General features: G+C 38.4%; 1 protein-coding gene across 22 annotated transcripts in view; it reads right to left on the bottom strand.

Annotated features, from left to right (window-relative positions):
* The window catches only part of LOC137850783 (poly(rC)-binding protein 3-like), a 515,321-nt gene that overhangs the window by 158,446 nt on the left and 332,299 nt on the right, over positions 1 to 24,576 (bottom strand). For 19 of the 22 annotated variants that reach the window (XM_068671177.1, XM_068671175.1, XM_068671173.1 and 16 more), the window contains one exon: positions 20,102 to 20,204. The exons of 1 other annotated variant lie outside the window; for it this stretch is intronic. The gene's annotated coding sequence lies outside the window, so the exon portion shown is untranslated. Of the gene's footprint in view, positions 1 to 9,822; positions 10,007 to 20,101; positions 20,205 to 24,576 lie in introns of those variants that run through there. 2 more of the 22 variants (XM_068671184.1, XM_068671187.1) reach the window with 2 other exon arrangements.

Genomic DNA, 24,576 nt, shown 5'->3' with positions numbered 1-24,576 from the left:
CATGAGTCTGTGAGATGTCCAATTACTGCTTCTTTCCTTTTATTCACAAAAGACAAGTACGAAGGAGAATATTGTTTTTATTACTCCTACCTGCTACCTGCTATGCTAAGAGAAGCTGAATGAGTTTGACAGGTAAAAATATAAATGATGAACTCCCAAATTAAAAAGCTATCAGAATTAAATTCACATATGTTTGTGGAAGCCTGGACAAGTTCCAGAAACTGACAGCATTTTGCTTTTTCTTTGACACATATAGTGTGCTCAAAAAGCCTCCATTAAAATGCCATGTAATTAACTTAGGATACAAGGGATAAAATGGTGAAGAGAACAACAAAGATAATTTGTCATCATGATTTTCATTAAAAAACCCACAGTATTACAGGAATTAATTTCAGCGGTACTTTGTCCTGATTACTGCCTGTCAGCAAGTATGTGGAAACCCAACAGGATATTTGAATGGGGAACGTTTGCAGAATCTCATCCTACATCTGCAGTATGAAAGTAAATGGTTTATCTACTTTGACTGTAATTCATCATCTATATTTTAATATTGCAAAAATGGAAGACTTTGCTCTCGTTTTAACTTCTCCTATCACTACTATTTTCCAGCAAATATTACATGGATAATAGTTTTTCTGGACACATGTTGTGGACTTCGTCTTGGACACAGAGGAAGGTCAACGGACATCAAAATCCCACAAGCCATTAACTTGTTACTTTTGTTTTCTAGACCTTGTGTTTGCTAAATAGCAATCTCAACTGCCATGGTAAAGAGAGAACCAGATCTGACTTCATACTCTGAATTTTCCAACCACCCATACAGCACTCAGGCCTTCACAATTTTATTTTTTCAAAAGATTTGTCTTGTCAAGCATACCACTTTGGAGTCTGCGATACATTTTAATGTAATGACTAAACACTAATCCACTAACACATTAAAGTGGCACTTGAGAATTTGGCAGTATCACTTTAAGCAACCTCTTAGTCAACTGATGCCTCTCCTGGTATCTTATGTTTCCACACATAGTTGATGAATAAAATTATTTGAATTAATCTGTGCCTGTACTATTACTTTAGACAGTATTTCTTGCAGGATGAGCAAAGGATGCATGGCTTAGAGAAGGGAAACTTGTGCTGAAATGTATGATCGAAATTTCAGTTTCTGTGACATTTTTCCTTCAAGTTTCCTAAAAGTATTTTATAAACAATTCTACCTTAACTAAAGAGTGTCATTGTGGAATAAAGATGGCATTACAGGAATTACTTTGGGAATTTTTGGTTAAGGCAATGCAGCAATAGAATGCCACACATGGGCAAGTTGTGTTGGTTCAATAATTTTTCTATCAACTCACAGCTTCCCTAAGAGCTGTCCCTGTATGCTGCAGGTACAGGGTTCAAATCTGCATCATTTACATCATCTGTCATAATCACATTACGAGACGGCATGTTTAGCTGTTAGGAAATGCCTAGAGAAGTAAGGTTAAGATGATGGCTTGGCTGCCTTATTTAGACAAAGATTCTTCTGAGTATCCAATACATTAAACTATTAATTAAATAACAAAATCTATCACATCTCTCTTCTCTCTCTGTTTTTTTCTTTTTTTTTTTTTTTTCCTTCTTCCCAGTTTCCATTTTACCAATATGTTGATCTCTTTTTCTCCTCTTTGCTGCTCCTGTACTTGTTTTTTTTTTTTCTTTTTTTTTTCTTTTTTTTCCTGCTCCTCTTCACTCTTCAATAATGCCTCCTATCCTAGTTCTACATTAACACTGTCATTCATCCCCAGCTTCTCCTTTTATTCCCAACCCGCCTCCTTCTGTTTATGCTATTGTTTCATGGACCATATATGCATGAGAGGAAACTAACAGCTGTCTCATTTCCAGGACGTCATGTAAGGAAACTTTGTGCCAGAGGTTTCACAACCCAGTCTACAGCAATGCCCATTCACCAAGTGACCTGGAAGTGAAGGAACATCATGTCTCCCAAGCTACAGAGCTATTCTAATTGAAAACTAATCTATGAGTGGCATGCATGATAGTGCCTCCTCTGTAAGTAGTAAGGCTTGCTCATTCTCCAAACTCTGGATGTGTAAAACAAGTTATGCTGGGCCAAGATTCACAAAAAGTGTTCCTCCCCCATCCCTTCCCAGTGCTAGGTTTGCCTTTTAAATTATTAAAACTACTGATCAGAGCTACTACCACTGCACAAGGCCTGTGGCTTCTGAATACAATGATATCACAGGCATGAAAGCATTTCCTTTCTGCCACAATAGAGCCATAGAATGGGACCTAAAATAACAAGTAGAAAATCTAGAGACAGAACATTAGATTTTTCTCTTTGATTTTTCTTCCTTAGATGTAAAACCCTTTTAAAAGGCCAGTCTATAGGCAACCTCTTATTTAACTAGTATTATGGAAATTGTATCCACTCAACATGGAAACACATTGAGTAGTAATGGCTATTTTATTTCAAAGGGCTATTTTTTTTCCCCAATCAATAGGTATAATTCCCAGATATTGACTAGAATCCATATTCTTAAAAAAAATATCAACAATTACTGCTAGAAGACCAAATAGCTGCTTGTAATGGAAAACATATACATTAGGAGAGAGGAGTTACTCAAAATTACATGCCTTCTACAGTACAGAAAACCTATTACTACACACAAGATAACAAGCTACTTTTACAAACTACCCTTTATTTATGAAATACTAGCCACTGTCACAGGGCCTGAACAAGGACAGTAAGTTCTGTGCCTAGTGCTTACTGCTCAGCTGGCTCTAAAACTTTAGGAACCATCTGACACAGGAGCTTACGTGGAAATGGGGCCATCTGAATAGGACCCTCTCTCCAAGGCCAGACAACTGTATAAGGATAATGCAGTGGCTAAGCATGCCACAAACAGTGCTGAATGCATGAAGAATTGAGAGGACTTCCACCAAATTCATCTTCAATTTTCAGTATAGTCAAACCAGTTTTGCAGGCAGGACAACACCATGGCCACAGGGACATAACCTGTTGAAATTACCTTAATTGTGGCTTCTGTTGATCATTCATCTTCCCTTATGGATACTCCTGAAAACAGTAAAAGATCTTTGAAATCCCATCCTTGGAAAAGGCATGGTGAAGGACTTTCACACCACCCTTTTGAAACAAATCTGTCTTCCAAGACTCTAGTTTTAATAAATCTAAGCACTTTCCCTTCACTGTGTAAAATTAGAGAAACGTCAAAAAATGACAGCAATGTGACAAAATACATTTAAATACATGGTAATTAACAAAAAACACACATTTCCTAGTGCAATGCTGCCTCTGTACAACTCCACTGAAAACCAATGATACTTTCCACTGGCTTCAGTGGGAACTGCTAATGTAAATAAAATGTGATCCCGGTGTGTCTGGATAAAACTGCCTTTGCTGCCTTCATGCTGACAGATTTCACAGCACCCAAAGTCATTCATGCAACAGGGAGGCTTTGTTGCCTCTGTGGAAACTTGGGAGCAGTTTTTTTTTTTTTTTCCATTTGTTTTATTTTATATTTTTGTTTCTCCTAGCAATCAGCATAGTTTCAGGAATTAAAGTGCACGGGCTAGAGGAACAGTGATGTGCTGCTCCGTAAATCTTATGCTTATTTGGAAAGCAGAGTACAACTCCGAAATACATAGGAAAGCAAGGAACCTGCAACATGTAGCTGCTTACACTGATGTCACTGCTACTAGAATTTGACAATTATTTTCTTTAACTGAAAAAACAATAAATGTATAGTTTACATTTATTTTGTACAATTTAGATTGTACAAAAACATACAATTACAATATGTAGAACTTTCCCAACACAGACTATAATTAAATTATGCTTTAGACATAAGGCTAATACAAGCCACATTTTGCCATGTTTTGGAGTTACCAAAAGACAGGGTTTTCTAGAGTTAACCACTGTCACCATGGCACAACCTGATACATCATTTTTCTGACCCCCAGATATTTTTTCTTTTTTCCTTTATTTATTTATTTTTCTTCTCACCATGTAGTCCACATGGTTCAGTTCAAAAACATCTCTGTTCTGGCTTAAAACACCAGTCCAATAAACACTTATATATTTATTTCTTAACGGGAAATATTTGTCTTTTAAAATATGTACCGATGCTTTGAACCATCACAGAACTGACTGTGAAGGTATTCAAAGCTTGTCTAAACCTGAGATCAGGCTGGATCCTACTGCTTTACACTAGGCAAAAGTTCCTGATGAAACACAAAGAGTACTCAGATAATCAGGAAAAGTGCAATTAAATAATAGAGTATTTACACTCCTGACTACATGTATATGTGTGTATTTGTATATATATTTGTACATGCAATATAGATGCACACATACACACTCTATATGCATATATGATGCGTACACATAATTTCATTGTGATTAACTTCATGATTAACTTACCCGATCACACATTTTTTTGAATTGAACTTGAGATATCTTTACTCTCTTAAGACTTGACACTGAACTGTAACTTTTCTTTCTCTCAAAAGAATGGGTGGGTAATTTAGAATCCTTATTTCACCTGACAGTGATCATTTGGAGTTAAAAAGTAAATCCTCAAGGCATATTTATATGCTTTGTACAGTAATTATGAGAATGAGAAGAACAGCAATTTGCTCTAAGTTTTGGAGTCAATTCAGGCTGATAACATCTGAAATCAGGAAGGCAGAACAGACTTATAGAGCCAGTGTACACCAATGGGTAATGATCACCCTGTGTCTGACTTTAAAAAAAGGTATGCTAAACCTATGCTGCCTACAGCAGGCAATATCCACTGTCAAGAATACAAAGCTCAATACAGCACTGTGTCTTGCCTCTGAAGGGAGACAAGGCAAGGGATTGATGTATGAAAGAAAGAAAGAAAACTACTTGCCAAGAATATGTAGAAATATGGACTCCTGTTGCCTGACACAGATTTTTAAAATAGTTCACCCATAATAAGGGCTCAGTCCAGCCAACAGGTCTCCTGAGCTCCTGAAACTGGTGGGGGCAGAAGAGTGAGACAGAAAACACAGGTTTTGAAAGCTAAGTGAGGGTGCTGGTGAACTGCCTTACACTACACCCTAACAGCATCTTAACCATTGCACTGTATCTCTGAGTACATCCGTGTGTGTTTGGGTGACTCATGTTCAGCATTTATGTGATTGACCAAACTCTCCAGGCAATTCTTTCTCACCTGATGTCCATGCATATTTTATGAGCATGCAAAGAGCATGGAGGACTAGAGGTGACGTATTTTACTGTACTCATGGGTTCACAGAACAAGAGAGATTTGGGCCAGACACTCACATTACCCAAGAACAGGCCAGGAAGCACACCAAAGGGTAACACAGCTTCCTGTAGGTTCAGGAGTTACAATTTACAGAGCACAATCATGGGCACCATGAATCCTGAGCTGGGTTGCTGCAATGCTGACCTGAACACCAGCACACAAGCAGGACCATTATACAGAGCATTACACAGAGATACACCCTTAAGACTCTAATGTAGGGTGGGTTTTTCAAAGGTATGCCCTGGCATTTCACAATACTATTTACCCACTTTCCCAAAAGAAGAATAACAATAACATAAAGAACGAAGTGATTTTCCTAAAGGTATGGTGATCATGCAGGATAGCAAATATAAAATCTAGACACAGAATAACTGCTTAGAGTGTCTCCTAACTGGCCTAAATTGCAGCTCTCCTCATCTCTAATATCTTGGATGCAGAAGACAGATAAAAGACAGAAATAAAGATCATAAAATAAAATACTGGAATGACTATTCAATTCCTATTCTCTGGCAGAAATTGTGATGTTGGTTATTACTGGCCTTTCATGCTTCAGCAAATGTCTTTACAATATCACTTCTGACTTGACTGATATGCTTCTGAAATAGTTTCATAAATCCACTAGTACTTCCACTACCAATGTATGATAAAGTTCCCTTCTGAGCTCCTATTGTTTATATTAGCCAGTTTTCTTTCTGAATGTTTTCTTCTCTTCTGTGGTTAAGGTTTAGAAGTGCTATTCTCTGCATATATGAAAGAGCACAAGGTTCCACACATTGTTCCTCTCAGTGATTTTATCCACTGAGATAATCACTGATACTATTCTATTTAAGAAGCCAGTAAGATTTATTAATTCTTGTAAGTGACTTCCAAGCTGAGAAACTGCATTTCTGCCTCTACACTTCTTTTGTTAATCCTACTAATATAGGGTATTGTCTTCTACTAGTAGAGAAAATTTAAGTAGTGATTTTGTGGTTGGTACACTTTACAGAAGACAATGGATTTTATTTTATTTTTAATTATTATTTTTATTTTATTTATTTATTTTGGTGACAGTGGTGTGGCAGCCCAGAGGGCAAAAAGGGATAAATCAACACTATTCAGCATCTGTGTTCCTCCTCAGGTGTCCAGGCTCTGTTATCTCCTCCATATACTTAACTTTTCTTCTGAAGGAGTCATCAGGGATTTCCTAGTAAATTACCAAACTGCACTCTCTAAATTCCCTGGGCCTTTCTATAGCTGAGATTATGGTGCATTATTTATCTGCTGCCAGCTTAAGCTTTGTGAGCTGTTGAGAGTATCTCTTAATCAACTCTTATGTTCAAAACTGGTCGAGTTAGAGACTTCTATACTCCAAAGCAAACTTTTGTCTCCTGTGTAGCAAAGGTTTGACAAATCCTTATTGGTATCTACTTACTTGAATAAAGTAACAATCAGTTAATGTGAAATAAATAAATAAACCTTAAAACCCTACTATTGGCCAGTTTTAGATTTTAGAAGGAATAGCTAAATGCAGTATACGTATCAGTTAGCAAGCAAGAAAAGTATTGCACATGAGCTTATATATTGTTGCACGCTTAGCATAACACCTGTACGCAAGTCTTCCTGACACAACCATGCTACAGCCACTTCTGATGTTTTCTTTTGCACAAAAAGTATTCAAGACTCAGAATTGTCAGCATTCACTTTACATACAACAGGTGCTCTTGCACATTGGTTCAATAACATTACTTCTCCCTGTTTTCCTTGCTCTTCCCTTAGCTTCACCAGTGGAGGGGTCCTGTGAACAAGCTAAAATGTTTGAGGCAAAATCAGCCAGTTTATTTCAAGTGATTTGAACTGTGGGTCTGAACTAGCCTGGCTAAGTTTCAAAGTTAAGAAGCAATCAGACTAGTGACTCCCTAGGAAAACCACAGGGGCAGAGCTTCCAGCTGGTAGGAGGTAATGGCAGTAGAAAGCAGGAATGTCTTTAAGCAGAGCAGAGGGATCCTAGAAGATGCCATCCCACTGCAGCTGCCTCAATGTGCATTAGGTGTGGGAAAGACCAACCCTAAAATAAAATAGATATGACAGGGCAAGTTTCTGTAAATAGCTGAAAAAAGTTACAACATATAACTTCTATCTATCTGATACAAGCTACACTTTGGAAAAAAAAAAAAAAAAGATAATAAAAAAGCAATCTCACGCATCAAAACCAAAAACTTCTTATACCTAATCCTCAAATAAACAAACTACATTTTTCTGTAGTGTACGTTCATCAACTTAGACTTTTTTCTAGCTTTTGGCATTAAGAAACCTTTTTAATATCAAAAGCTAAATCCATCCCTAAATGTACTGGCAAAGTTTTCAGCAGAGATTTTTTTCAGAGAAAATAACAGTACCCGTACACAACCTAAAGTGCCTCTATGTACAGTTCATAAGCTAAAGCATCAAGCAAATAGCACATCTTAAAATCCAATGGTAGTTTGATGGACACTTTTTTTTCTACCTGCCCAGCTAACTGAAACAGTTTGCAAGCCTAGGATGCTCAGCTGTACTGGTACAATGATTTGGGACCTATGCTCCAAACCAGACAGAGCTCATTGCTCTGCTTTATAAAGAAACTTGAGAGGAAAAAGAAAGGAGCTGGGTAAAGTTCTTCAGTCAACTTTGACATGAAGAACAATACCATTGAAGTCTAAATTGGTGCTAGGCATAAGTTCTGCATCCCACTCAGAACTACCAACTAGAATTGATTAATTTACATCAATACTCATATACACATATTTAAACATGTTCAATATTAAACATAATTAAGTATTAATATTATAAGCCTTGATTTAATATTCATTTAAAACTGTAATCAAGTAGAACTAATATTCATGTATGTATAATGTATTTGTATTTCAACATCTTTAAAGAACTTCACCTAAAGATATAATAGGAATCCTTATGCTGGTTAACAGTCCCTTATGATTCAATGTGATTTGCCTGTTGCACTTGGAAGGAACAGGGGGATGGCATCATGAATATGCATTTTCCTCTCCTTCTATTAGGTACACCATAAAGCTAGCAGAATATTTTAAAGCCTCACAACAAAAACTCTATGGGAAACAAAAAAAATATCTGAAAAGTCATAGAAGTCTACTTTTTAAGGCCTACCTATGACCCTCCCCTCAACCATTAGCACAAAACCTGCACTTATCTTACAGATATGGAGAATGGACTTATGAGCAACAGCTGCCAAAAGACACATCTAATGAAGATAAAGTACAGCAGAATATCAGCTAGTAAACTTCTCGGGATTACTCATGCAAGACATCATCCTGTTGTGTAAACACACAAATGTCAGTGCCAGACAAAAGACAAGTCAACCTAACACCGAATTAAAGCTTCTGGTCTTCATACTGAGAGCTGCAGGTGTTTCTCCCCCTGCTCGGTGCCACACCAGAGCTCAGGGCAGAGGGTCAGAATAGGAAAAGTTAAATCCACAGCGTGGATTTATAGAATGAAAATATACGGCGGCACTTCTGAAGTTGTGTGGGGCATATGAGGACATAAGGGTCAGGAGAGGAACTGAGGAAGATTACCCCAAGGGCCAACCCCCAGCAAAGGAGACACAGTATTGTTAACAGTGAGGCTCTGATAATGTGTAAGCATAATATGTACCATACAGGCAGTGATGGCAGCTGTAAGGTTTTAAGTGTGATTGTTTAAAGACACCCAGGTCAGGTATAAGAAGGTCCTACAGGCTTGAAACTTGTTTGCTTCTCCCAGCTGCTTTGGTAAGCTCAATAACAGATGATGCCCCTCCCCTAAACATCAACTTCCCTTATTTCATGCTCATATGAAATTAAAAACATCTGTTTGAAGCCAAGACAAATCTTTTCACATATGAAAAGAAAAAATCTACACATAAACTAATTCAAAACATGGAATTGTACACGTTTTCCAACAGATGTGAGTAGGAGAAAAATCCTCTTATTATTTTCCAGAGCAAAACATAAATTAGCTGTGTAGCTGCATTTAATTCTTCAAACAAAACTGCCAGACCAGTTCTCTGGTCTCACTTCTAATCAGATAAACATGAAATTCTGTGAGGGTTAAAAGCCAAAGAAAGTTGCTGCTAGATTGTACAACACCGATTTAGCTTTATTTTAAAAAGAAGTGAACGGATGTACAGGTGCAACAGACTGAAATACTGTCTTTTATCACTCAGTGGGCAGTATTTAAGAATAGCGCAGAAAAAGGGACATATTCCAGCCAACATGACATTTGGACAAAGACTTCAACAACAGAAACAACACCTGAAACATCAGCAGGCACTAGTATCTATGAGAAAGCACTGTGGAAGTCTTTTTAGCTATTATTTTATTAAAATAATAGTTTAACAAATAAGTTTTATAATTTTTCCTTTAGTTCCCAAGTATCTAATGAAAAACAGAGTTCTAGAAGATCTCTCTTATTGTCCTCCTGGACTCTGATTTCTCATGCAGAATGAGTGTATTAAGGCTTTAATATTAAATAGTTTACTCACAGCACTTTCATTCAGACTCACGTGTTAGTTCTCCTCCTTCACAAACAGGTAATTTTTGATACATGGCTGGAGAGCCAATCCACAAAGTTGTCTTCTGAGCACAGCAGCTGAACGCAACACACAATCACGGAATTCTTCCTCTCGATATACTCACAGGAACGAATCGGCAACACTCTGCACATTGTTCTGAGCATAATGGGAAATGCCATCCAAGCTAGCAAGGGTGGAAAAACCTTTTTCCTGATTGGCTGCTCATCCCAAACTGCCTGGCAAAGGTTTGAAATATGCAATGCGGGGAAGTGATATTCTGTGGCATTCATTCAATTTACCTGCACTGCACTCCAGGGAGCCATGCTATTAAACAACAGCTCCAGCGGGTCAATAAAGTTAACTTAATTAAATTGCTTTCCCTCCCACTCCTCCAACTAGCAAGATTTAGGGCACAGGGACACAGCACTGCTTGTAAATAAAAGGATGATTTAGCTAATCATTTGATGAAGAAAGACATATTTTTGTCAATAATTCTAGGCACAAAGCAAAGAGCTACTTTAAATTCAAACAATCATGTAGGATAAGGGAAGAGACAATACCTACTAATGAATAGCCATTAATATTTTTCAAGCTGTGTCAATTAAATCCACTACTTAAAAGTTAAATCTTAGAGACTGCACTTTTTGCTCCATAAAACTGAAATTACAATTGCTTAAGTGTAATGTTATAAAACATACCATCATTATTACAAGCATAATGAATTCTTAATTTGCTGGGGACTGATCAAATCTCTTTCTGGTCATTTTGCTACGTACACTGTCACCATCTCTCAAGAGTCATCTTCTAGGTGTCTCTGGTCTGTTCTTTTCTATAGCAGTCCACAAAAAATATCACCAATAACTAAGGCTAAGAAACATTACAGTTGAGACAATGTTTACAGATTATTTGCAACCTCATCATACTTCCAAATCCTCAGTCCGAAACCTCTAAGGCTGCTTGTCTATTTGATGCTGGATGTTTTGAAAAGCTACAATTAAACTGGTGTAGCTGTTTCCCAAATTGATATTTAGGTATTTTTATTATTATTATTATTTTCCTCAGGAACTCCACTGCTTCCTTACTCAGAACACAGACTCGAGTTTTGGCAGGGGTTGCACTGATACTGTGTGTGCACCCTCTGCTCTCTCTCTTGTTTCCAGCTTTGCCCCAGATCTCACTTAGCACACACTGAGCAAAGGCACGCTAAGCATTGGCAGCTAGACTCTAGAGATTTCTTTTGAGCTGCTTATCCCCTCTGAGCTGTTGCCTGTAAGTAAATGGGGATTTTTTGTTCCTTTTCCTCAAATATCTTTACTGTTTCCTATGAATAGCAAGATCTTGGAGCTCATCTGAGTTCCTAGAAGGAAGCAATGAGAGAGGGATGTTTGCAAAAGCACGTAGGCACAGTTTAATTTAGGATGCATAAAAATACACAACAGGTCAGCAAAACAGCCCTTTATGCCCTCACAGCCAGTTCTCACACTATAGGCAGTCTTAACAAACTGGTCTGCCATGGGGTCTCAGGCTGTCATTTCCTCCTATGGTTCAAACCCTCCTCTACTTTTCAGTTCGCTAATCTTTGTTCTGCTCAGATCCCATCCATCTAGAGGAAGTGGAAGGTCTCCAGTCCCAAACCAGTGAAATCACAAGGCTGAGTAGCCTTACGACAGAGTCCTTTCTCTGATTTTCATACTAGCTATTTTGCCTCCTGTATCTTCACAACACAAGCTGGAATGGCAGCAGCCTTCCTGCCCAGCCTTGCAGAAAGAAGCACATGAAGAGCATCGCTCATGCAGAGTTGAATGTCACTCCATAAGAACTCCCACTGAATGCCATAAGACAAATCTAAGATTAAACATGTTATTTACTGTGATGGTGGGTGTCAAAATGCAGTTGGAGTGAGCAGCCATTTGACTACTGGATATTCCAGGAGTTGTCACTTTATCTACCCCTTGTCAAAGTCTAGAGTCCACAAGGTGAAAAACACATATACAAATACAAACATTAAAAACAAAACAAAACAAACAAACAAACAAAAGGCTGAGAAAATAAATATAAAACTAAAAATGACCTGTCCAGAGTATCTGTCAAAGAGACTGAAGTCATGCAGTGCAGTGGAATGGCTGATGAGGATGCTGAGCAGAGCCAGGAGGTCTGGTGTGACTGCTCTTTCCTCTCCTTGCACGATCTGTGCGGCGCCCAGGGGTGATGCATTTGACCTCCAGGAGGGGAGGGTGATACTCAGCTGCTCCCTCTGCACCTTCCTGCCATGGAGCATAGCCTCAGGGAAAGACAGCTCTATTCACAGCATCCAGAGGTGCCAGGAAGGAGAGGGAGAACTTTCTCGTAGGACAAGAGTGACCTTTTGCATAGGACTGAATACACTGAATAAGACCTTTATGGGAGTAGAGTAGAGAATAAAAGGGAAGTTTCTATGATAAAAGAAATAACATTGAAGTATTCTCTCTCTCTCTCTCAAAATTCCTTACAGCAGCATAAAATAATTCAGCATTATACTCAGTATATTTACCTATTTTCTTTTCCTCTTTATCCACTCAATTCCCCAAGCCCGATGAAGTTGATAGGCCAGGAGAGAGATGGTCTGCACTTTTATTGCAATATATAATGCTCAGCAAATTGTAGGAAAATGACAACTGTTAGCAAAAATAATAATAATAAATAGACAAAAAAGTAGGAAAACTACAACCATTAGCAAAATAATAATAGTCATACAAAAACAAAACAAAACAAAACCAAAAACAACCACCAAAACCCAAAGGAGCATATTTTAGGATAATTAAATGGCTTGGTTCCCTGCTAATGAACTATACTTCTGGCTCTTTGCCCATTTGCACCCTGACAAGACAGGCAAAGGATGTGTCTGTTGTTAACTTTTAGCTGGTTATTAGTACTGCAATACAAATATAATATTCAGGTTGAGCTACATATGACTACATTTAGCCAAACTTGCTCTTAAGCTAGACTATGTCTGCCTTGTCATACCAACGTGGGAATCATAGTTTGGAAGCAGCACTCCTCCTTAAAAAGTCACAAAACACTCACTCTCTGTCCCAAATTCCTTGGGCTGTCAGGAATTTGCAGCTCTTTGCCAGAGCCATTCGCTGAGGGCAGGGCCCCAGGGCTGCTGCTGGAGGCAGGGTGTCACAGACATACACCACAACCCCAGGGATCCCAGCTGCAATGGTTTCTTCTATTTTTAATTATGTAGGTGGTGCAGCACTAGCCAGCTCTGCAGGCAAAGGTCTGAGATGTGCAGAGTGACCCTACAGACCCTGGCTCTCCTTGGCCAGGCTTCTGCACTACCTATACGGGCTGCTTCTGAGCATCCACAATTTCTGTGAATCTACAGAATCAGGAAAACATTTACTTTCAGCTGACAAAGGAGAGAAACAGACCCCTCCAAAGGCCCATTCAGATCTTAAATGGCCCAGAGTGATTCAATATCTTGCCCGCCCATTATCCCTTCTTTATGCTAACTGGAACAAGAGCCTGAGGTGATGCGTTCTCTTAAGTTAGGTGTTTTAGTTACATGCCAGAAGTTAGAAAGATGTGAGCCCGTGGGATTTTTATCAAAGGAGACACTGGGGATGAAAGGTGAATGTGGCACCTGACAGCCCAGCAGAACCTGTCCTCCCATCTCCTTGTGTCGTCCCAAGGACCTTGCTAATGGTCCCTTGTCCTGCACCATGGCTCAGGCAGTTTGACATGCTTGATCAGCAGGTATGGGGAGTGCTCAACCCCAGCACCCAGATATACTACCTGGCTGCAGCAGAAAGCCTGGCCTAGGGACACATTCACATTGCTGTGGAGAAAGGCAGAGCCCTGGTGCAGCCTCCCATAGCTGCAGGGTGGATGGTGCCACCCATGGGTTCACCACTGAGTGCCAGCAGCAAGGATGTGCAATATCCACTACAGCACCAAGTCTCCAAAGACTCCCCCAAAAGTCTCCAAAGATAACCCCCAAATACAATGCTAGCACACTTGAACTGAATTTTTGCCTTTTTGTGTCAAGGGCCACTGCCACTGGCTTTTCTTCTCTGTTCATAGGCTCCCTAAAACTGAATCTCTCATTCAGCTGTCCCCTCTGCTGTCCCCAAAGACAGGCTACTGCGACCCTTCATTTCTATTCATGCACTCACCTGCAAAGCTCTGAACTGGGAAAGACAGGTGTCACAGGTGCTCAGCATCTCTCATGGCCAAGATCTTTATTTGCTCTACCTGTCAGCTCTGTCAATGAGTGCTCTGTCAGACTGTGGGCAAGCACGCTTCTGCCAATATCAAAAAAAAAAATCTATTTATTCAGCAGTGTTTTACACTAAGCAAGGTATGCTGTAGAGAAAGAAGGCTGTTATCAGCACCATTTGTCTACATAATTGCACTTGTTACTGGACAATTTTTGGGTCAGAGGCAAACATTTTTTTTATTTATAGTCTTTCTACATTCATCTGAATTTTCCTGTGCCGTTTCCCATAACAGAGATTACAATGCCATTTGGCTTCATACTGCAGAAAGTCTGCTAGAAATCCGAGAAAAATATCTGAACGTAAATCCATTATACTTGATTGAGCAGAATTTTACATTAAGGAGCTGCAGATGCACCTGACATTCAAAATTCATTTCGAGGAAAAAACAGAGACCATGCTTTATTTAGCTATTTTTTTTCCTTCATACTGTGTAACTTGTGTTTCTAGGAAAATGCACCAAATTCTGCTACTGGCATGCATGGAATTACATATGAGGAAGATGAAGGTTTACACATTTTCATGGTTAGCTTTTAATTAGCTCTCTAATAACAGTGCTATGAAACAGGGCTCAAATACAGTTGTCTGGATGCTACATTCTCTTTAAAAAGTGAAACAAAAATATTGATGTCCCTCATATATCTCAGTGTCCATATAGTCTGGTTCTGGAATTCCCTAAGTATTTGCTGTGTTGTTTGTTTGTTTGTTTGTTTGTTTTCTTTATGACAGTAATCCTGTTTATTTTCACAAAAATAGTAGATAATATTTTGCCTTTTTGTTATGCCTACTAGAATAAACAAATCAACATCTATGTATAACACACTTGTTGCCTTAGGGGAGTTACTATTTCAATTCTTTAATGCCTCAAGGGCTTGCAAATAGTCATGCAAAGTAGAGCTGTTTGCTTCAATTTCTATTGTCCTGCAGGCAGCCTGGATAGAAATTCATGCATTGCTTTTTAATACAAGAATAAAATTGGCTCAAACTGTTTTTGTTTGTTTGTTTGTTTTTTAACTAGATGATTTTTTTTTTAGATTAAATATATATATTTAGTTTAAAATTGGATTATTTAAGGGTAAACATGAATTTTTAATAATGTACTGTCAAACTTCTTAAACTCCATAAATTGATTTGTGTTAAATAGCGTACAGTATTCAAGTATTACATATTTGTTGGTAAAGATTTACTGAACATTAAACCACTGAGCCGGGAGAATTTCAATGATGGGAAAAAACAGCCTCTGACTGAGTGTCAAGTCCAAGTTTGATAGCTGTAGTTTCCTCTGCAGGTGCAGAGAAGATATTTCCTTCATTTTATTCACTGTTCAATAGCTAGTCCATGCAAAACCATCTCTTGAGAGATGATAAAAGCGGGAAAAGTTATTTTCCAGTGTATTTAAAACTTCATGGCAGAGGCTGAAATCTACTAATTTTAAATCTTGCATGACCCAGTCAACAGAGTTCTCTTTACCCAGTACAAAGAATGGTAACTTGGACTAATATATTAGTTCAACGTAATGAATAAAACAAACATATGTATAGTAAAAGTGAAAATGTCATTAATTGGTTTCTAATATAACAAAAGCAAAAATTAGGAATCATAACAGGAAATTTAATATAATTTCCTAACGATAGCTTAATGTAGCTCCACCTTTCCAAACTGGAGTAGCTAATGTAAATAAAGTAATAGTCAAAATAATTCAGCACATGATATTCTCACAACAGTGCTGCAGGACTGACTACAGTGATCAAGGACTTCTCCCCCGCTGCTGTTTTGACAGTGGGAACTGTGTTGTCAATCAAGAGCACTGTAAGCAATGAGAATAAAAAGTAAAAGGAAATTAACCAATCTTACTTGGGTTATTAGGTACTTCCCAGTCTAGATTATCAAGCAAGTGAGGTCAATCACTATATTATCTACTGCTTGTACTGTGGCGGAAAATCAAAACGCTTTAATGACACCAACTGAGAGGAACCAGCCCTTTTCCAGGAAACTAATTAAAAAGTAAACATGCAAAAGAAGGACTGAGTGACAATTTCAGTGATGTTCCTTGCTTGCTTTTTTCCGTGGTAAGGCCATCAAATACTACTTTGGATTCTTTTCAAAAAAGCCAGAGCAGACAGAGCTCTTCAAATCTATTGCAGACATTTTCTTCAGTTTACTAATAATTTCAGTGGCCCTCCTCTGACCCTCTCCAATTCCCAACACCCTTTCTTAAAGCAGGGGCACCAAAACACCATATTCTAGTATCACTCTCCCTGTAGCCAACCTCACAATCAAAGCAACAATCCCCCTTCTATATAATCAATTTTCTCACTCAGGTTGCTTATTTGCTATGATGCCTGATTTTTTTTCTCCCTCAAAGGTTAGGGCTCTTTAGAACACAATTCCTCTTTTTCTCAACAAAACTTGTATGCTTTAGCCTTAAATTCAGTATTTTGCTTCATGCAGCTGGCCTGAGGTTACCAAGCGACCCAGGTTGCTGGCTATAGTAAGCAGCCTGGACTTTTCACATCATCTGCAAATTTCATTGACGGGAATATTCTGTCAGCTTCCAGGTTGTCTGAAAAATGCTGAAAACATGTGTCTAACTGTGAACATTGCTGAAACCCACTGCAAATGCCCTCCCTCGCTTACGACTCCTCATGCTGTTTATTTTCTGTGATGTGCTAGTTTAGCATGTGCTCTGTTGACATTGCATAGGGTTTCTTTTTATCAGAACATTGTGTAGGTCAAAGTAAACTCTAATGAATAATTTCCCTGGGAATACTCAAAGCAGTTGAAAGGTGCTATAATCAGAGGTGAGGGACTTAAGTTCAAACACTACTTAGTAGAGGAGGGAATCCATCCGGGGCCAAACAGATCCTAGGTCACTGTTACAATTCACTGCTACAAAACATGACCACCTCTGTTTCTACCTATGCTCTGAACCTGCCTGTCCTACTTTTTTCATTCTGTAACATCTACCTCAAAACCAAATGTTATTTGTTGGTTAAAATAGATCAGTGTGACTAAATCCAAATGGAATCTCTTTCCTCTGCCCTCCCATTTCAAAATGAAAACCTTCTTTTCCTCCATCCAGATGGACTCACTATTTGTTATTTATTTCTTGGGTTGATGAAGTGATAAATCAGTTTTGTGCATAGTGCTGATATGCATAATGTCACACAGAGATGCGGTAATTAAGTTATTAGTCTTGGGTTCATAATATGCCAAACACTCTCAAGCTTCCTTACAATCTGCTTTTTGTAATAAACAGGACAGAGCTCCAAAACCGCATCTTAGAGACAGATTGAAAAGAAATTAAAGCAGTTGGCTCTAACCTGTCTTTCCTTTTAGTACAATCCAAGTGAGTGGCCAATTAAGTAAATAGGGAAACTGATACCATTATATACATCTCTGATATATTACGGTCAGATAGGAAAGTGAAAAATAAAAGTGCAGATAAGTAGACAAGAGACCAGTCATAATAAAAGAGGTATGCACTACTTCTACTTTATGGGAAGAGAGAAATGTAAGTTATGACACTGTGTTCCTTTCAGACCCTAAGTAAAGACTCAAAGTTTGGCTACATGCTTATAGCCAAAATGCCTGAAAAGCAAGCAAGCCAGCAAACAATAGGAAAGACTGAAGCTGTATATTCACTAGTTTATGTGAGCATTTATTATTGTATATATTTACATCACTTTTTCTTTATAATATGAAGTACTACTCTAAACATCTTTTATTTTGGAGACTGAAGGTAGCTAAATTTACTTAATTATGATACATAAGGTAATGAATGCATTGTCTCCATCTTTATCTCAGAAATATGCAGAGGCAAGAAACGGTAATGTCCTAAAATTTCATTACCTATCATGCACAAGACGATCAAATATGACTGTCAGAGCTGAGCCAGCATGTAACAAGGCATTCAGTTTCATAAAATCCATCAGGTATGCTGAAGAGGAATACATGTATATTCCAACAAGAAGTAAATAACATAATAATTACAGCAGCAATATGAAACTACAAAGAAAGATGAAGGAGTGTGGTAGTGACATGAGAACCTTCATCGCTCTTTTTGGAGGAGCAGTCTCTGGAAACAGATTTTTTTCTACATATAAGGTCCCCCACTTAAGAAACTAGGGTGACTGGACCGCATTGTTTAGAAACATTTTTGTGTTTGAAGATGTATTTCCTTATACACCTTATTCTTATGAACCAGAAAACTTGAAGAAGTTTTGAGGTTCTCCTTCAGAAAGTCCTGAAGAGAAAACAGGTTGTCTTATGCTCCTCTTAATAAGCAGTAAGGATATTCTTCTGCCTTCCAGAACAAGATGTTCTTTTTCCTCTCTCATTTTCCTCATCCTACTAGACCTTTTAATAACAAAATTCTTTCCTTTTACCATAGTGGTTATTTGCAGATGCTATTATTCCCAGCACTTTCCATTTTTTTCCAGCTTCCTTTCCCTAAGTTTACTAAGGACTTCCAAATTGTTAAAAACTTCTATTTTTATATATCTATAAAACCTCCACAATTTTGAGAGATACCATCATGATATTTGCCTCAGAGTTTTCACCTTGGACTTCATTCAGGTTAAGAGGGGTGACAACTTCTAGGTTACTTTAAAAAGCTTTAAAAAGGTTGAAAAGGAGTTTCCTCTTTTTTTTTTTTTTTTTTTTTCCCCCTTTAGAACTGAAGCCAAGGTTCAGAGCAGCTCCTCTTCCCATTTAGAATATCCTGAGTTGGAAGGGACCCTTAAGGATCATCATTTCCCAGTATAGTCACAGAACAGCCCAGAAAATCTAACAATAACAGGAGAAGAACAAAGTCCAAAGATCCTTTTCAAGGCTTGAGTTTCCCATTTTACATCATTTTACCTTTGTGGTAGTACGGTATAATGCACAGACTTGAGAAGGTTGTAGAGCAATCAAATGTATAGATTTAGGGGAATGCATGGGAATTTGGGAAAGACAGTGTACAGTAGGAAGGAGAAAGAGCATCAGGTATTACTGAGATATAGATAATAAGTGCTACTATGTAAACAAGTTATATTTATTTATTTATTTATTTCTAGTATAGCCTGCCATACTAGGTAAACCTAATTGTGTGAGGTACTCATTCAGAGGAAGTGTTAGCAAGCTTCTGGTGAAGTACAAGTCTGAGACTAAGTTGTTCAACTTTTCAAAGACTAAGACATGCAGAGGGAGCAGAGAAGACTAAATGGGCAGAGAAGGCATATGAGCAGAGTTATTGCTGGAAATATGCACTTGACTGGTTAGATCTGAAAATGATACAGTGGAATCCTAAGGTTTAGTACCAAGGACCCCAAGGCCTTGCAGAGCAAGAGTTGCAGAAGGAGCCATTACCAGAACTTCAGGTGAAGAAGCTCAAAGTGTCAACAAGTCTTTCAAGGTTTTGGAATAAATTATTGTTGCTGTCTTCTCTGTATGCAGCAGTTTTGTTGTTCTTAAAACGAATAGGGTTTGCTCATTTTTTTTTGTAATCTGAAGTAACAGTCTAATCTGAGGCACTGGAAAATTATATGCAGGATCTCCGTGTGGTATCCCATCAAACCGGCAAACTTTAGGGTCCCATTTACTGAAATAAATAACCTCTGGAGGCTCCCCAGAAGAGCTCAACTGCAAAAGGATAACCATTTTCTGACTCTGATGCTACACAATTCTAGTGACAGAAATGAGGTTTTAACCATGTTCTACTACCAAGGAAAAGCGCTAAAACATCCAGAGTGACTACAGTCCCACTGGTACAAGTTGGATAATTAGGTGATCCAGTACTTCATCTAAACTGTATCTGTAATATTGATAAAGTTTCATTCTAGCTGGGGAACAGGAGACTAAGATCACTTTCATCCTATAAAATTTTCACTCATTTTATTCACTTGGTGCAGAAAATGAGCATGGCCATCCATATATTAAATAAAGAAATGAAATACAAGTCAGGAATAAAGGGGAGAAAACAGAACTGAAAATGAAGAACTTACTTGTCAGAAGACCAAGTGATACTTAAAAAGCCCTGCTGTTGTCGGTCAGTTTTGCAGTCACTTTGTGGTCTCAAGGAAGAAATCTAAAGATGTTGGGTATGTTCTGAAAAGAGGAATAATCAAGGACTTAGTACTTATTTTTTTCTATCATGTATTATAACAAAACTTTTCTGAAGTAATAGCAGTACAACCCGGGCACAAGAAATCAGAAAAACAATAAGAGTAATTAATAAGAGTAATTATTTAACTTATTGTAGCCATATTTCTAAGCTGTATCAGTTGTGAGGAAACAGTGAAAATGAAAGAGACCTGTCTCCTTTCTGGTTTAATGAATCAATATGCTGAAGTAATGTCCAGGTCCATAATAGTAATATTATGAAGTAATAACAGGTCCATAAGATCATGTCCCTAAATACCTTTCAAACAATTGGCAAATCTGACTGTCTTTTGAACTAGCCCATGTACTTGGCCTCTTTATTTGTCGTTTAATAGCTTAGGATGTCCCTACGTACTCACAATATTATTCTGCATTTCAAGTCTACCCTTTTAATTTCCAATCATCCATACCAGGCAGGACTGAGTACGGGAGCTGTCTCACCTCCAGAAATATGATTGAAATTGAGAAACTGGGAGATGATCAGAGCTTCCATCTCCTCAGACTGCGAAAGAGAGGGCACACTACTGTAGGGCAGAATAGAAGTTGCTCAGCTTTAAAAGGGCAACGTTGATTACAACTGGCAGAAAATGTTGGGAAGGCTCTAGTCAGGATGTTGGGTCCACACTGACAGTACTCAAAAGGAAACGAAATTCAGGGTAGAGGAATCTGAAAAGTCACTAGATGTCTTTCATCTTTTCACTGGTGTCACTATCCTTCGCTACTGCATTAGGTTTACGTGATGAGGTTTTGTTAGCAGTGGGGCTGCAGGGATAGGCTCTGGGACAAGAGACCAGGGCCTGCTTCTGTGCCAGGCAAAACCAATTCCAGCTGGCCTGGCTGCTGGACCAAATGGATCGACGGACCTGCTACTGACCAAAGCTCGGCCTATCAGCCTCCGTGACAACACACTGAAGAAAGTGTAAAAAAATGTGTGGCAACTGTGAGAGGGAGGATTGAGAAAAACGTGTGAGAAACTGCCCTGCAGACACCAAGGTCTGAAAAGTACGGGGAGGAGGTGCTGCATGCACCAGAGCAGAGATTTCTCTGCAGCCCATGGAGAAGACCATGGTGAAGCAGGTATTCCCCTGCAACCCACAGAGAGGATCACATAGGACCAGATATCCACACTGTAGTGTGTGGAAGACCCCACACTGGAGAAGGGAATGATGAGTGAAGTTGAGCCTAGAAAGAAAGGTGGTGGGGGAAGGGGTTTTAGTTGGCTAGTTAGTTTGTTATTACTCTATTTTTAATTGGCAGTAACTTAAATTAGTTTTCCTAGGCTATCTTATGACCATGAAGATAACTGCTAAGTGATCTCCCTGTCTCTACTGTGATGTACAAGCTTTTCCGTCTTATTTTCTCCCCCTGTCCTGTTGAATGAGACCGTGGCAGGCTGAGTGCATGACTGCTGGACAAGGTCAACCCACCAGAGCTCTAAAATAAAATAATGTTTCCATCTCTGTCACAGATTAGCAGGACTGAGACTGCAATAGGGGAAAAAATAATCCAAAGGAAACTGCCTAGAATGCATGGGAATAAACAGAATTAGTAAGGAGCAGAACAACTTCTTAGAGAAGGCCACGTGAACAGGGAATCTTCAAAAACCCATAGTTTCTCTACTGCAGTGCAGCCACACGTTTAAAAACAAGATCTTATACTAATAAGCAAAAAGATTCATGCTCCATGAAAGGAGAGTGCTGAAAACCTCATTTAAAATACCGTTGCGTGTGACATGGCACTGAGGTCTTCTTTAGCCCATAAAGGAATTTTCAACAATACTTACTGAAATATAGCAAGTGTTTTAAAGTAAAGTGAGACTGATTGACTTGCAGTAATAAATTGATTCTGCCAGCAATTCTTTTAGAAACAACTATTTTAAGTTCTTTTGCAGCAAGTTTTTAACAATCCTGAAGTGATTTATTTCATCCCAGCCCCAGAACTCCATCCTAGCATCCATTATGATAGTAAGCATATTTCAGTTATGAAAAAACATTGAAGGGCTGTGCATCTCTATCTGATACTTAAGACTATGGGAAGAAATCTCCAAGCTATTGTAGCAAAAGATTGGTTTTAGCTTCTTTTGTTTTCAGCCAGGATAACCCTTAGAGTGGCAAAATTAGCAAAACTCTCTTAGATAATACTCATTGAATGAACTCTTTCCTGAATGAGTTTCCTGTTAAAATTAATGTTCTGTTAAAATTATCACCAACCTGCTAAACAGATGGGGTCTGTGGGAAACATTCACACTGCTTCACATGCTTATTGTGAGAAATCTCTAGAATAATAAAACCCAGAACAACACAAAATTGCCAGTAGAACTGAGCGAACATTAAATTCTACTAACAATCATCATGTTTATAGCCTAAAACACTCTTGTAATTTAGCCTTGTTTTCATGGCTAAGTAACTAAGGTCTTATACCTGTACCCTGGGAAATCTATAAACACACAGAGAAATTAACTGTTGCTTAGGAAAGAGAGCTTGCAAATAGCTTTATGGAAATGTCACCTAAATCCTCACCAACTGTCAAAAAAGAAAATGGTATATTAGGAAATATTAGGAAAAGAGCAGAGAACACAGCAGAAGAAAACATAAAAATACTGCCATATAAATCCTTTGCCCACCTAACAGTTTGAATACTGAATATAGTTCCAGTCATCTCATCTCAAAAAGGACACGGAAGGAATAGAAAATACATGGTGACAGGATGATCAAAGGTATGTAGTGGCTTCTGTACTAGGAAAGAAAAAACAGCTTTAGGATTTTCATATTGGAAGAGGAACAACCAAGGGAAGGCTTTGTGACAGAGCCTCATAAAATCAAGAACAGTACTGAGAAAGGGAATAAGAAAAGCTTTTTCACTGTCTTTCATAACACAGGAAGCATGGTGATTCCAATAAAGTGAGTTTAAAACAAACAAACAAACCCAAGAAAGGACGTTTTCCACAAAGATCATAATTAAACAGGGGAATCCATTGCCATAGGATGCAGTAGATGCCACATACATGAGTGGAGCTCAAAAAGCAATTGACTGAGGTGGTAAAAGAAACATTGCTAATCTCTGTATTTTGCACAAACAGGCAGAACGTAAACCTTCAGCTCAACAAGCACTACAGAGTGCTCTGGGATGACACCATGGGAAGTTAATCTTCAGTCTCATTCAGATACAGCTCATGGTGATCTTTTACAACATGCAGATGTTAGAAAGCATACCGTGCCTTTAGCAAAAATGCAGGGAAGTTTTTGAGGGCAGAAAATTCATAATTTCCCCATTTCTCCTGTGAAACTGCATGCCTTATGGTAATCAGACCAAGTGAAGAATTGGTGTTTATTTTTTTTTTTTTTTCAGGGTGGGGAAACCTTACACGAGGTGAAATAGAAGATCCTTCTATCTAAGACAGCATCCCATCTACAGCATTGGCTACAATACAAATTTTTGGCTGGTATGACATATTCAGCTTTCAGGATATTATAAACTTTGAAAAGCCATGCAAACCTTTTTCATCCCAGTCACTGAATAAATATTATGAAAGAAAACGTTCTGGAAGAAAATCCTCCTCAGGCTCAAGTCCAGCTTCACATCCCAGCTATTGCTGTCACACCAATCGATGTTCCATCCCTTCTCTCACATGCTGATTTTCATTGAAAAATAACATGGGCAGATAGCAGGAAGAGGCTGTGATATCAGTCAAAGCTCAGTGGTCTGGGCCACACCTAGCCTATGTGCAACCTGCATGCCCAAAATCTAGTCAGCCAAAGCCAGTCAGAACATTTTCTGTTATAAAAGCATTTTGTGAATATAGCCTTCAGTCTCATAAGAAGCATCAGCCATCCCATACAAGCTGCTGAGTAGTGGAACTGGCAAGACCTTCACTTATAGCATGACAGAGAGCAGGGTAAAGCCTGTTTTGATGAACAGCATCAAATAAAGGATGCAGAGATCAAGCAACTTTGCTTATTCACTAAAAGTAATCTCATTTTATCACCACCATAAACTGAAAGTGACAATTCCACATATTCTTATACATTTGTCTGGAAAATTCCTATTTGTCTCCCATGAATTAGCTTAAACGGTTAAGATGAAGATCACTGCACAAGCAAGACTACTTTTTCTTTCTTTTTCTTTTTCTCTTCTTTTTCTGTTTTTCTTTTTTGGGAGGAAAGGCAGTATCATCATTTTCTTCTGTAAGATGGGAGTTTTTTCTATCATTCTCTTTAAACTTCAATAGCAGTTGGATGCCAAACCTGAGGCTTCTTAGAAGAACCTCACCTAAAGACCTCCTGCCTGAGCAGGCTGAACTACTTCAACTTCAAATGGT

Source organism: Anas acuta, chromosome 2 (genome assembly GCF_963932015.1).
Source record: "Anas acuta chromosome 2, bAnaAcu1.1, whole genome shotgun sequence".
Taxonomy (NCBI): Eukaryota; Metazoa; Chordata; class Aves; order Anseriformes; family Anatidae; genus Anas; species Anas acuta.
The sequence above is the reverse complement of the archived record's forward strand: the minus strand, read 5'-3'. Positions and strand labels throughout refer to the sequence as shown.